Source organism: Pinus tabuliformis, chromosome 8 (genome assembly GCF_031772625.1).
Source record: "Pinus tabuliformis cultivar Carrire ecotype Pingquan chromosome 8, CPIR1, whole genome shotgun sequence".
In the NCBI taxonomy this organism is placed as follows: Eukaryota; Viridiplantae; Streptophyta; class Pinopsida; order Pinales; family Pinaceae; genus Pinus; species Pinus tabuliformis.
Window position 1 is genome coordinate 1,172,840,083 of NC_142294.1, and position 13,536 is coordinate 1,172,853,618.

Sequence of the window (13,536 nt, forward strand, 5' to 3'; positions counted from 1 at the left end):
TACTTAGGGAAAATAAAATATTAATGTGTATTAATATGAATCTGTGTTAGAATGGTCCAAAAGACATGGATCAAGCTAGATCTAATCTTAGTAACAGTCTCTAGCCCAACAGGGAGGTCAGTTGGAGGATCAATGCAGATGCAGTGCTGGGAGAAAGGACCAGCAGTAGCACGGATGCAGAGGGAGTTGTCGTACAGATGCAGTAGTGGTAGTGGCAGAACCATGGGCAATGGTATAGGAGGCAGCAGTGTAGAGGATGGTGGGCAGGAAGGCCTAGCCTCAGCACAGGTACCGATGCCGGATGATCAAAGTAATACTCAGTAAAGGAGTATTGCTAGAGCACAATCCTCGCTAAGAGGGAGTGTTGATTTGGGGTAGCATCGGATGTGCGCTAGCCACGAAATTTGGTGGAGAGGTTGGGGCACATGAGATCTCCAATACCCAAAAGACATGGATCAAGCCAGATCTAATCTTAGCCGTTGATTAGGGACTTAATCTCGGCCATTGAGATGTCAACAAGAAAAGTATAAGAGGAGGCTTGAGGGTCACTTGGAGAAATACACCAAAGCGATTAGTCATTCTATTCTCTAGAGCGGGGTTTGCTAAGAGAGATAGAATCAGTGTTCGGGAGAGCAATTGAGGGGCATTGAGTACATAGAAACAGAGAAGGCAGAGATTGTGCCGGGAGAGCAGCGCAGCAGCCAAGGAGGGTGATGAAGAGCGAACAAGGGCTCACGCAGGGCGACGCAGAGGCAGCCAAGTGCTGCTCAGAGCACCAGAGGGGCCAACACAGCTGATGCAAAGGCTCCCAGAGCTGACGCAAAGCCTACGGGGCTGATGCAGGCCTAGAAAGGCTGACACAGGGCCAGCGTGAGATAGAGTGGCGCTGACGTAGTTCAGATTGGGCAGACGCTGGGGTTGCAGAGCAGTTTTGTGTTGAGGAGCTGCCGAAAGGATTTTCCGGGGTTTCAGCTAGGAGATTTCTCTCAAACTGTGAGGTATAGCTGCTAAAGAAATTCTCTGTTGGGTAGGCGAGTTTCGGCACCCAGATTGTACTATGATATTGCTTAATAAGAAAACCCTCAGGTAGCTGCACCAGTTTTCCTGCATTGGGTTTTTTCGGGGACATTGGTCCAAAAATAATGGTGTCATGTGGTGTGTTTGTTCTTGTTTCTTTTAGTTGCTGATCTGTAATATGTTGAGCATGCACTGGTGTTTATTTTTAGTATTTACTTTGTAAATAACTTGTTAAAGAAAAATAACATGTAGGTAGGAATAAATCAGAAAAAGTGCATGAAGGGTTTCTAAACTAAGTAAACTGAGAAACTTCAACAAAGCCTCCATAAATAATCTTCTCGTTGACATTCAACGACCCAGATTAGAAGCTAATCAATGGCTAAGATCATTTCTGCTTTATCCTCGTCTTCTTCTAGAAGTTACACCCACAGTTAGATTTATACCCATTAATTATTTTAATTTCCCAAGTTTAGACTTAGGGTCCTATTGTCGCACAGATTGTTACAACAACGCTCAGACCGGGGGCTGTCACCCTGAGCCCCGATCTCTCCGTTTAAGCCTGTCTCCTGCGGCTAAGGGGGGTAGACCCTATGGGACAATGGATGACCAACTGTGGACCAGTTGGGTTGGGAGACACGAGGGGAAACAAGCACTTAATTGATTTTATTAAGTTAATGGACCAGTGCCTTATGGAGTTAATGATTAAATGATTATTTATTAGATGTTGCAGAAGATATGAATTTTGTAAAACAATCATTTATCATCAAACCCAAGCAATGCAAGATATCCAGTAAATTCACAATGCTTTAATGATGATCCAGCAATTAAACTTCAAGAAAAATTAAATGCTTTAAATGATCATAAAATTTAAATGCTGATCAGTTACCACTTTCACATAGCTAACTTTAACTAAACATTTAAGTGCATTTAGCTATAGAGAAATGGAACATAAATATTGCAAAAGTCGCCAAAAATGAAATTTTCAATTTTTTGTTAAGCCTTTTCAAAACATTTTAATTTTTAAATATTTTTTATGATTCTAAGCTAAAAAAATCAAAATAGAACAAAATTGAAATCCTAAATTAAAATATGATCTAAAACCATAAAATAATTTTTTATATTTTTTTTAATAAAATTTTAAATCTAAAATTTAAACAAAACTGAAGTCCTAACTAAAGTCTAACAAAAATAAAAAAAAAGGGAACTTTTTATCTTTTATGAATTTTTTATTTTTTATTTGATTTTTGATATATAAAAAAAATAAAACTAAACTAAACTATAGAAAAAATAAAATCAAATCTAAATTAAAATCTAAAACTTAAACTTTTATGTGAAACAAAAATTTAAAATTTTTATTTTTTTGAAACATGACTAAAAGGGAAACGTATCTAAACTAAAACAAAAATCTAAAACTAAAATCAAAATCTAATTTAATTTATGAAAATTGATTTATTTATTTATTTATTTTTTATGTATTTATTTATTTATTATTATTATTTTAAAGAAAACAAAACTAAAATTTATTAAAAAAAATCTAATTCTAAAAAAGAAACTAAAGTCCTAAACTAAACTAAAAAATTAAAAAAATTAAAAGTTAAGCCTAAAAAGAACCAATCAAAACCCTTTTTATTTTTAAAACATTTTTTTTTTTAATCAAAATAGATCAAAATATCTAAATCTAAACTAAATGAAAATGAAGTTTAAATATATACAAATAAAATGAAACTAAATATTATAAAATAAAACCTAAATCTAAAACTAAGATCAAACTTCTTATCTATATACACAATATAAAATCTAAATCTAATTAAATTTAAATACAACGAAACTTAAAATTCTAAACTATATATATATATAAGAAAAAAGAAAACAAAAGAAAGAATTAATTCTAATAAAAATCTAAATGGAGAACAAGCTTTATGCCTAACCTACATTAACGCATAAAAAAAAATACTAAACGAAAATTGAAATTTTTGTTTTTCCCCCTTTTTTTTACTGTTTGTGTGAACGCATGTCTGCTGCAGGTGTGACAGTGGAAGAAAAATACGCAGGTGAGACGGCGGAAGAAACAGGAACAGGAACAAGGCAACGTGGAGAGTTTCTAACTTGCAGGTTTGTTGTTTGGGTGTTTGCAGGTGTGTGGAGTGACTGCGCGCGGGAGGAAGACACACGTATTGCAGGGTCTGCATGGTAGGGAAGGCTGTTGCGTGGGCAGGTGAGGGAGAAAGCGTGAGGAGAAGGAGCTGTGGGGAAGAGCAAAGGGTGAAAAACGTGTGAGGAAAGAAAGGATTGCGGGATTTTGAATGAAGAAAACGCAGCGTGAATGGGGATGAATGAAGGACGCAGCGTGGAGCTGGAAATTTTTTGACAATTTTGCTTGCAGAGAGACAGTACGTGCAGCTTGATGGTGGACAGAGGCTGCGTAGGAGAGATGGATGGTGGCCGATCTGAGGGCGTGGAGAGTAGATGAGAGCCACGACTTAGCGTTGAAAAAAAAAGTAGCAGCGTGAGGAACTTTACTCAGTCTCCTTAAAAAAATTTCCAAATTTTTTCCTGCAATGAAAATGAAGCCCTGAGCAGCATGGAAATTGAAACCGTAGTCCAGAAACTTAATTAAAATTTAAAACCCTTCCTGCTTCAGATTTCCTGATAGAAACCCTGAAAATTTTTCAAAATCTGTACCTGCAACTTGCAAAAAAAAAAAAAAAAACCGAACACTCAGAAATAAAATGTGCCAGAAACAAAACCTAAAAACCCTAGAACCAGCTAAATAATTATAGTATTTACAGATTTTCGATTCTTAAGCAGCGAGATTTGTCAATAATTCACAGTAATATTTTCAGAATTTAATTTTAATGTGAGATACTTCAAAAAACCCTGCATGCATTCATCAAAAAATTTCAGATGATAAGCCCGGGATTAAAACTAGTTGGGCTCTTTCAGAAAACGCAATCCGGGAGTTGGCTGGTTCAGCAGAGAACTTCCCCTAACGCCTGGTAAACTCAAAACTAAGGTTTCCTGCACAACTTAAAGTCAACCATTAACATAGAGGGAAAAAACGATAGAGAAATCCAGATCAAATGGAGATACTTGCCATTATATTTCAGAATCTAAACTATCATTCAAACCCTAGAGATCAGACAAGATACCTGTGCCTGAATCAATCTTCATCAAGCTAAAATCAATAGCTGAAAATAAAATTATGCAGAAAGAATAAAAGATCTTACAACATTTCCAGAAGAGTAACACCAGCAAGATTTTTAACCCCAAAGTCTTTCTTTATTGCACAAAAAATGACTACAAGAGAGCTTTCTTTAGCACCAGACTCTCGGATCAAATCTGATCTCAAATGACCCCTAGCACCCTATTTAAAGAAAAAATTCCCAACGGCTAGTTTGAGTGATCCATGTCAAACTAATCTCGACCGTCGATGAGGATCAAGATTTCTTTTAATCTCATCCGTCGAATTTTTAAATGCATTTTAATATATTAAACAATTAAAATTCTGCATTTATTTACTCAAAAATTTGACTTATTATTATTTTATTATTTAATTTTATTTTTCAAGTTTTCTATTTATTTTTTAATTTTATTTTTAATTTTTTTTTTTTTAATTTATTATTATTTTTTTATTTTTTAGTTATTTTTAATTTTTATTTTTGGATCCTCGAACTTGGCCTTTGGAAAAATCACCTAAGACCTAAGACTTAGGACTTACGAGGGGATTAAAACATTTTCTAACCCTCAAGACACTTTACATCATGACTTTTACAATTTTACATCTCAAGGGGGAAACTCATTTGACATAGACCCTCATAGACTACCTAGTTCTGCGACCAAATATAATCTAGCAAATCAACGCACTAGGATTCTCCTAAGATTATAATGACAAAATTCATTCCGGCTTTGGGGTTAGGCTGAAGGAAAACTCTGTCGATCATGGATCGGTGTGACAAAAAACCTTCCGGAACGTAGATTATCACTAGAAAATTAGGTCCACCTAGGAAATTTACATACATGACTCAGATCTGCTAAGATTATTTACAATTCACACATGCAGATTGGGTTTACAGCATAATGTGGTCAGGTCGATGATGAATGGCACAGACACATCGATCAAGCTCTATCCCTTTTGCGAAGAAAAGGGGGTGTACTGCTAAGGGTAGTTGACACGTAGTGGTCAACAAGTCCCATTAAAAATAATTAATTATTTTAATAAAATTGTCTACTGGTGGAATTTCGCAAAATGCATTCTGGGTTCTTGGAATGCATGAGCCCCAGCCTCCCTGCAAAATTTGACATTTCGAGCACATCCGATGCTACTAGAAATCAACACGTAGTGCTTTAGAGTTGCAGGTTTGGGCAAGAACCATAGAGGCTACAATCGAACAAGTGTTTCCTCACATGGATCAATACCTTTGCTACAAGGGCCCATAATATTCAGTAGCAGATGGGTCAGTGTTAAGGATGGCATAGTCAAATCTTGAGGGAGAGTTGTAGTACTAGTTACAGTCAGATGCTTAGGGGTGCAAAGCGGTTGCAACATAGACAATTACTTAGTGGACAGTGTAGAGGCTAGTAGCAGTCAGAGACTCAAGAGACAAATGTAGAGCCAGTATAGAGACAATTGATTCAGAATATATTTCTTAGTTGCAGTAGTTGCAACACTAACAACATGAGATCAGTTGTTTGGTAGAACGGAGTTGGCAGCAGTGCAGGAAGCACAACGCACTGTGAACAACAACATAGATGCAAGGTGCGTTAGCTCAGAGTTGCGAAGCAGCATAGTGAACATTAACAAATCATCACAGTTGTTAGACATCAATGTTGTCTATGGAGGATGTTATGAAGACAGAGTGAGAGAACACCTTCCTCCCTAACAGGGAGTGTTAATTTTTGTAGCACCGGACAAGTATTCTAGTCTCGAATTTGGTCAGAGAGGCCAAGGAACACAAGATCCCCAGAACCCAAAAAAGGTTTAAGGAGAAAACACCTAGAGATGGCTTAATTAAGTTAACTGATCAATAACTAAATATTTCTTAAGTCTAACTTAGGAAAAGTGATTAATTAACAATAATTAATTGAGAATGGTGAGATTTCTCTAGAAACTCACACGGATCGATTTGGAAATGATCTTAGCCGTTGATGGGGATCTAATCATGGCTGTTGGTTCACCAAAAAGAGATTACAAGAGCAACTCTAAGGCGATGGAGAAGGTATACTTGGGAGGCGAGTTCCTTGGTAGATCGAGCTATCCAACAACAATAGCTGAGCAAGGCATAAGAGTTCGATTTAGAAGGGATTCAGAGATAAACAGTGATGCTGGAGGAGTTTCCAGTTTCGAAGAGGAAGCAACAAAGAGGTTGAGTTATTCCACTAGAGGCTACACAGGCTGCTTCAGTGAGGTAGTTCAATTTGGCTGAGTAGGAGGTCAATTCAGTTTCTAGAGGTCGGGAAAATTTTCTAGAGGGTCGGAGGATCACTTCTAGAGGCAGCAGCATGCGGAATGATTTGATCAGAGGCAGATTCAGGTTGTGCGTGTGAGGGTCTATGCAAGCATTACGTAGTGGTTTGCACAAGGGTTCTTGAGGGACATTTTTCTGAAGCAGGTTGTGTCGGGATTGCTCGTGGAGAGAGAGAAAATTCTCTCTAATAATTTTAGCCATATTATTTGCTAAGGATTTCCAAGTTTGGGCATCTAGATTGTACTAAGATTTTCATCGTTGCATAATAATAATAAAACTCTTATTTGTTACACCCGTTTTCCCACATTAGGTTTTCCCGAGGATTGTGAAAATTCCTACTTTGAAGGAACCCCTACTACATCAAATCTGAATCTACTTCACCTACTTGATTTTTAAATTACATTCATCAAGTTATTCTTCTGAACACTAAAGCAAATTACTTCTGCAGCCTACAATAATTAATATTTGATCTCATGAAACAAAAAATAGAGCAAAGAACAAGATACATAGGACACAATAGTCCCCAGAAAAGCCCAATGCAGGAAAACCGGTGCAGTAGTTCTGAGGGTTTATCATTATGCAGGAGAAATATTTGAATACAAATCTAGGATACTCATCTAGCAATCCTTTACAGAGAAAATACTGGTGGAAAATCTGAGTGAGTTTTACCTCACTTCACCCTGCAAAATTCCGGCTAATCCGGCATAAGACTGGCTAACCCCGACGATTTTTGGGTTGGCCCTATGTAGGCACTACATCAGCCCTGCGTTACCTCTTCTTCCCTTTACGTCAGCTATACCGGCTGTTCCGTCAGTTTCCAACAGTTCCGGCTGTTCCCGACAGTTCTGGATTCTGCGTGATAGGCAGCTTTTCTGCTCTGCGCAGGCCTTTCTGGCTCTGTGTCGGGACTGCGTGGGCCCAGACTGGCCCATTGTCAATTCTCCTGGCTACTGTGCTGCCTCTCTGCAATATCTCTCCACCTCTTTGTCAATATTCTCCGCAAATTCCTTCTCCCGGATTCTCACTGCCCCTCTGCTGCTGAATGATCACTTAGTTTGAATTTCTCAGCTTCCTAGCCCCAGAAATCGAACTGTAGATCAATTTTCTCTGTGTGTGTGTTTCCAAATGAACCCCAAGCCTCCATTTTATATTTTTCTTGTTGAGTCTTCAACGGCCGAGATTAAGTCTCTAATCAACGACTAAGATTAAATGTCATGTCCCCATTTTTATTCTTCTTCATAGTACAACCAAGGTGGATTTCTAAGACATGGGATGGCCAGGCCAGTGGAGCAAATTTATGTCATCAGGGGTCCTGATGGAGTTTTGAGGAGTTTTTATGGGATTTGATGGCATTCATTGGGCATATTCTATCATTAGCACAATTTTCCTTTCGTTTCGTTGCATTTTGACAACTTTAAAAAATCAGCATTATCACTGGGCATAACTTAATTAATTATGTTCGAGGTGGCATTCCAGGGAGATTAATTAATGAAACACTTCAGTCTAATAGCCCGTTGGAACCGGAACGAGAAGATCTACATGATGGGATTTTTGGATGTGAGTTTCAGTGACCTGAGGAGACATGGTGTCTAATTTACCCTATTCTGCATTAAAAAGAATATTTTAATTAAAATAAAAGAGGGAAAAGTGCTCCATGATTAAAATAATAATAAAATAGAAGGTTCTAGAGGGGTCCATCAGATCTATAAAAGACGAGGAGGCCATTGGAGGACATCTTAGTTTTTGATATTGTTTCTTGTATGTGAGGTTGAGAACCCAGTTCTCTACTCCAGCAGTAGCCCCAGGACGGAAACCCTCGGGTGATTCAGTGAGAGTGGGCGAGCACCCATCTCTTCCCTTGGTGAATCCATTCAGGGTTCATAGGTTGCAGTGTATTGGTTTTTTTCAATTTGTTTTTGAGGCCGATTGCGGTATTATTGTAGATTTGTCTGAGGCCATATATCTCAGCTATATGGGTTGTATTTGCATGTAAACACCAATTCTTCTTATATAATAAAGCTGAGAATTTTTTGTTCAGTGTGTTATGTGATTGCATTGTTCCAGGGTTGCGGGGGAGCCGCCCCCGTCCCCCACCCCTCATGCTCCTGCTCCCAATCCGCGCTCCGAGCGAGAGCAACTCCAAAGTGCCTCGGGAGCACGCTCCCTAATAAAAAAACGCTCCCTACCTTTTTAGGAGCGTTTAGTTTTTTTTGCAAATTTTCTTTTGTAGTAATATTCCAAATGCAATTTGTTTTCAAAGAAACAAATAAGTTCTGTGTGGGGCAACCTAATGATCAAGCCTATGGCCCTAGTATTGATATGCGATTCATGGTAATGTTAAATTCTTAAAGTAAAAGTGACATTCTCCTTAATCTTCATTTTCATCATTTTACTTAAATTTTTAACGTTACCATGAAACGACTCAGGATGTTTGACAGTGGTTTCGACCTCATTGGATTTCATATGGAGAAAGTAGAATTTTAGATTTCATTCAAAATCTAGCAGACTTATCAGTTTTTCAGGATTTCAGGATTGGGGATTGCAATGTTTCCATTGGATTTTGTCATGTATTAGGGTATGGAAGTCATATCTAATCAAGGGCACCAATCCCTCTATGTACCTAGATGTTACGCATCACTCAAACAAAACCTTGACTTGACATGCTATGTTTTTTCTATCTTATGTTAATGCTTAGCGGGTGATATTAATGACAAAGATACCTATATAGATCCAGAGGTAATGACAAAGATACCTCTGGATATTAATGCTTAGAGGGTGATATTAATGAGAAAGATCCTGATTTTCCAACAAGACTAAAAAATTAGACATTTCTCGTGGTGGCAAGAGGCCCAAGCATTAGCAATAGATAATAGGTTTACTTGTCTTTTTTAGTTTCTAGTAGTTTTTATAACTATTGACTCTTTCATATTTATTATGATATTTTTTTGTAAACAATATATGACAATTTAAGTTTGAAGTTTGAAGTTGGCCATTATAACTCATTAACAATGAGTTATGAATATGATGCTTCATGAAAGTTGAAAGTTGTTTCATTTCATTTCATTTTATAACATTTCATTTCATGTTAGATATTATTTGTTGTAATGGTTACACTTAGCTTACAAGTACAACTTTGGTGATCAATGATGATAAATGTTATATATTGAATTTTGAAAGCTTGAAACTTTAATATTGATGAATCATGAGACTCAATATGTTGTATGTTACTAACTTGTGGACATGGTTGATGAAGATTATAACTTCTAGATGATTGTTGTTATATGGTTCAATCTATGTTTTTTTATGTTTTTTATATCTAATTCATCATTCTACATGATTTTGTTGACATATATGCATCAAAATATAAAAAATATAAAAAAATATATATTATATAAAAAACGCTCCTGGAATCGCTTCCAAATCGGGAGCTTCTGAAAATGTCGCTCCCGTTCCCGCTCCTACTCCCAAGTAACCTTGCATTGTTCTATTGGCTTATTTTTAAATGACAATTTTCTGTTAAATGTATGATAAATTTTATGTGAAAAGCTTGTTCCAAAATTTTCTCATTTGGGACATTACATTAAAACATGACTTGATCCGCCTTCTAGATCATTCTCACCCATATTTTGATTAATACCCATTAATATTTTAATTTCCCTAAGTTTAGACTTAGGAACTCCATTAAAAATATTAATTATTTTAATAAAATACAACCCGGGCGGAATTTCACCAAACGGTTTCTGGGTTCTTTATAGCTCATGTGCCGTAGCCTCTCCACCAATTTTCAAGGCTAGAGCACTTCTAATGCTACCAAAAACTAACAGGGACATTTGTCTAAAAATAACAATGTCATTTTTATTGTGTGTGTGGTCTATTTTCTCAGTTCTTGTTTTATTTTCCGCAACATATTTTAATTTTATGGTGAAGAAATTGTAGTGTGATTTATTTGTTGTTTGCCATAGCAAATAAACTGAACAGTTATTCAGTTAGAAGAATAAATTTCTAGTTGCTTCATTTCAAGGAATTTTCACAAGCCAGAGACCAATGAGACCCATTTTTGTGCCCCAAACCCAAAATTGGGGTCGACAAGATGATTATGAGAGAGATCTAGGGGCCAACCCCTAGATGGTAATTTTAGAGGGCTTCTACACTTGTTTGGGCACCATTTTCCCTCTAGCCCTAGAAGGGCGTACACTTGCATGAAGTCATAGCTTTACTCTATTTCAGCTCACACTTGTGGAGAATTTTTGTTTTTTCACATTAGCTACTAAGTTGGCTTGTGACCTAGCTTGTAGAGGCACATTATTTATGATTTGTAGGGGATTTTAAGCTAAAATAGCTACTTATCCTCCTCATATAAATATAGGAGGCTTCATTGTGACTTATCACCATCACATCACTCTTGGATTATTTTGGGCCTCTTGAACTTGTGGAGATATTTGGATCTTTGATGCATTTTGATATTTGGAGCTAAATTATTGCAATTTGGAGCTATTCTTTGGATGAATGGAATGAATTCTTTGCATGTTATCTTGTAAGTGGACTTGAAAGTTGAATATCTATCTCTTGCATGTCTAATGTATGGAATTTTGTTGATTCTAGTAATTGCACTTGTGCCCTAATTTGTTGAATATCTATTGAATGCTAAATCTAGATGATCTATTGCATGCATTACTCATACATAGCATGTAAATGAATGTCCTTAGTGATGAACTCTTGGTAGCTCTCCCATGAAAAATTCTTCTTCCATTGGATAGGTAATTGTTTAAATTTGGTATCTAGGGCATCAAAATTTCAGCCTCCTCTGAAGCTATTTGCATAATTTGAATCATTGACTCCATACTCCCAAGGGATAAGGGACTGGTCCAATTGGTTAGTGACCATTTACCTTTCTTTTCCATTTTCTCTCTCCTTTGAATTTCAACCCCTTTAAGGCTAAGGTAGTAAACAAGGGGTTTGTGCAAAATCCTAGGCAAGGTGAGTTTGGGGATTGGAGAGCCTAAACATCAAGAGGATAGTCTTTGCCACAAATCTATCCTTTTGGTGGGCATCCACTTCAATTTCATCCATAAAATCTCTTGCCCTAGTTGTTTTCCCTAAGAGGGAAACCCTAGTTTTATCTTCCTTCAACTTAGGGGCTTCTTGAAGGTTTCATGAGCCTTGACCTTTGGATACTCCAACACTCAACAAATTTCTCAAACCCTAGGTCTTGTGCTTGTAGCCCTAGGCCTCTACATAGAAAGTGAATTGCCTCCTATTGGAGCCTTGAGCCTTTGTTGTGTCTTTCTTGTAGAAGGTCTAGCCAAATCATGTAACACTTTATACCTAGAATATCATACATCGATGACCTTTATCCTAAGAAACCAGATTCGTCCTAAACCGCCTGCGTGTCCTGAATCGGTCAAATCAAACATGATTTAGTGGGATACATGTCCTCCGATCGTGTCTGATCGTGCCTCGATCGTGTTCGATCATGTCCCTTGATTTGATGTCCCATAAAGGCCGGTTTTGGGTCATTTATGTTGAACAATCGAGGGCAATTAGGTGTAGTGTGATTCTTCTTTATTTGATAACAATTTGTGGAGTCTTTTTACTTTTCTTGTTAGCTTATTCTCCTTCTTCTTTTGATTAATACATGTGTGTGTACTTCATCAAACTACTACCAAAAACATAAGAACAAGAACACAAGATGTTGTCTCTCTGCCTGGGCCAAAACCTCTCTTCTCTTGAGAGGAAAACCCTTTAGTAAGTTTCTCTTATTGAAGCTTCTTATTGATCAATGCCAAACCTTAGACCCCTAACTAGAATGTCCTCCAAGCACAACTCAAGTCCTTCCTCCTTTCTTCACTTTGTTCCCCCAATTCCTTCTTCCTTTCTGCACTTTTTTCCCCGGAACTTAGTCTTCCTTCTTCCAGCACTTTGTTACTTGGCACTTCATCCTTCTTTCAACTGTTGTTAGATCTTGTTTAGGTGAGCTCTAGATGAGATGCTTCTCTTCTATACTTAGAGATATCCTTCACTTATGTAGACACCTTCCTTCTTTCAACCAAATGAGATGTTTCTTGAAATGTAGGTGTAGACTGAAGTGACTGTACAACAGCCCTAGATTCTCGCATGTGTGGCAGGTACCCTTCCAAATTAGGGTCCTTTCACCTTCGCTTGAGAGAGGCTTACCTTCGCTTGAGTAGGAGACCTTTTAGGCCTAACTTTCTAGCCCAACCAATAATGAACATGTGACTGTGACCTTACTGCTGATATAACGCAGATTGTCCTTCCTTTTTCTCACACGTGTGACTATATTTACCCTAGAAAACAGTCCTTAACCCTTCAGTGATGACTTCTCCTACTTTTCTGCCCTTGGAGACTCTTCTTTCGTCCTTCAACTACCCTTTTTTTGCCTCCTTACTTCGCAGATTTCAAAGATGTGAATGCGTTCTCTTTAGAGTAGTGGACAGCCTCTATATATAGAGGTCTGTCCCCCCTCTAGGCCGACTTGAAGGCCGACTAGCTGTTTGTAGGCCAACTTGATGTCTTTGCTTCAGATAGCTTCTTTGATGGTGCCTTTTCTTTGGAGGAGACTTGAATTTGCTTGGAGGGATATTCTTTGACTCTTATACAAACATATACATGGTGTAACATGCCCTTAAGGTCTTCAACATTTTCTTTTGACTATTTGACTCACCTATAGCACTTTAACATGTGCTAGACCTATTTCAATGAGCAAGAAACTCATTGACATATATTATAAAAATAATATTTCTTTTCTTGAATAAATACAATATCAAAAGTACATTATGAAGACCGAACCTAGTTACATTTCCTTCAACAATTTCTCCCTCACTTTTCTCTGTCTCTCTTGCTGTGGGTCTGTGGGAATGAATTACAAAGGGTTTGGGAGAATTTTGTAGGCGATTCGTCTTATCTACATGCAGAGGGATGAGTGGTTGAAGGGAAAGACAAAGATGTGGGATGTCTTTCCTGATGATATGGGTTTGGACAATAATGTTGAGTTGGAATTGGCCAACTTGGATCTTAATGAGCCAGTGCTAGACCC

General features: G+C 37.4%; 1 protein-coding gene across 3 annotated transcripts in view; it reads left to right on the top strand.

Annotated features, from left to right (window-relative positions):
* LOC149239530 (uncharacterized) overlaps nucleotides 1-13,536 on the top strand; it is a 285,621-nt gene that overhangs the window by 19,079 nt on the left and 253,006 nt on the right. The window lies entirely within an intron of this gene.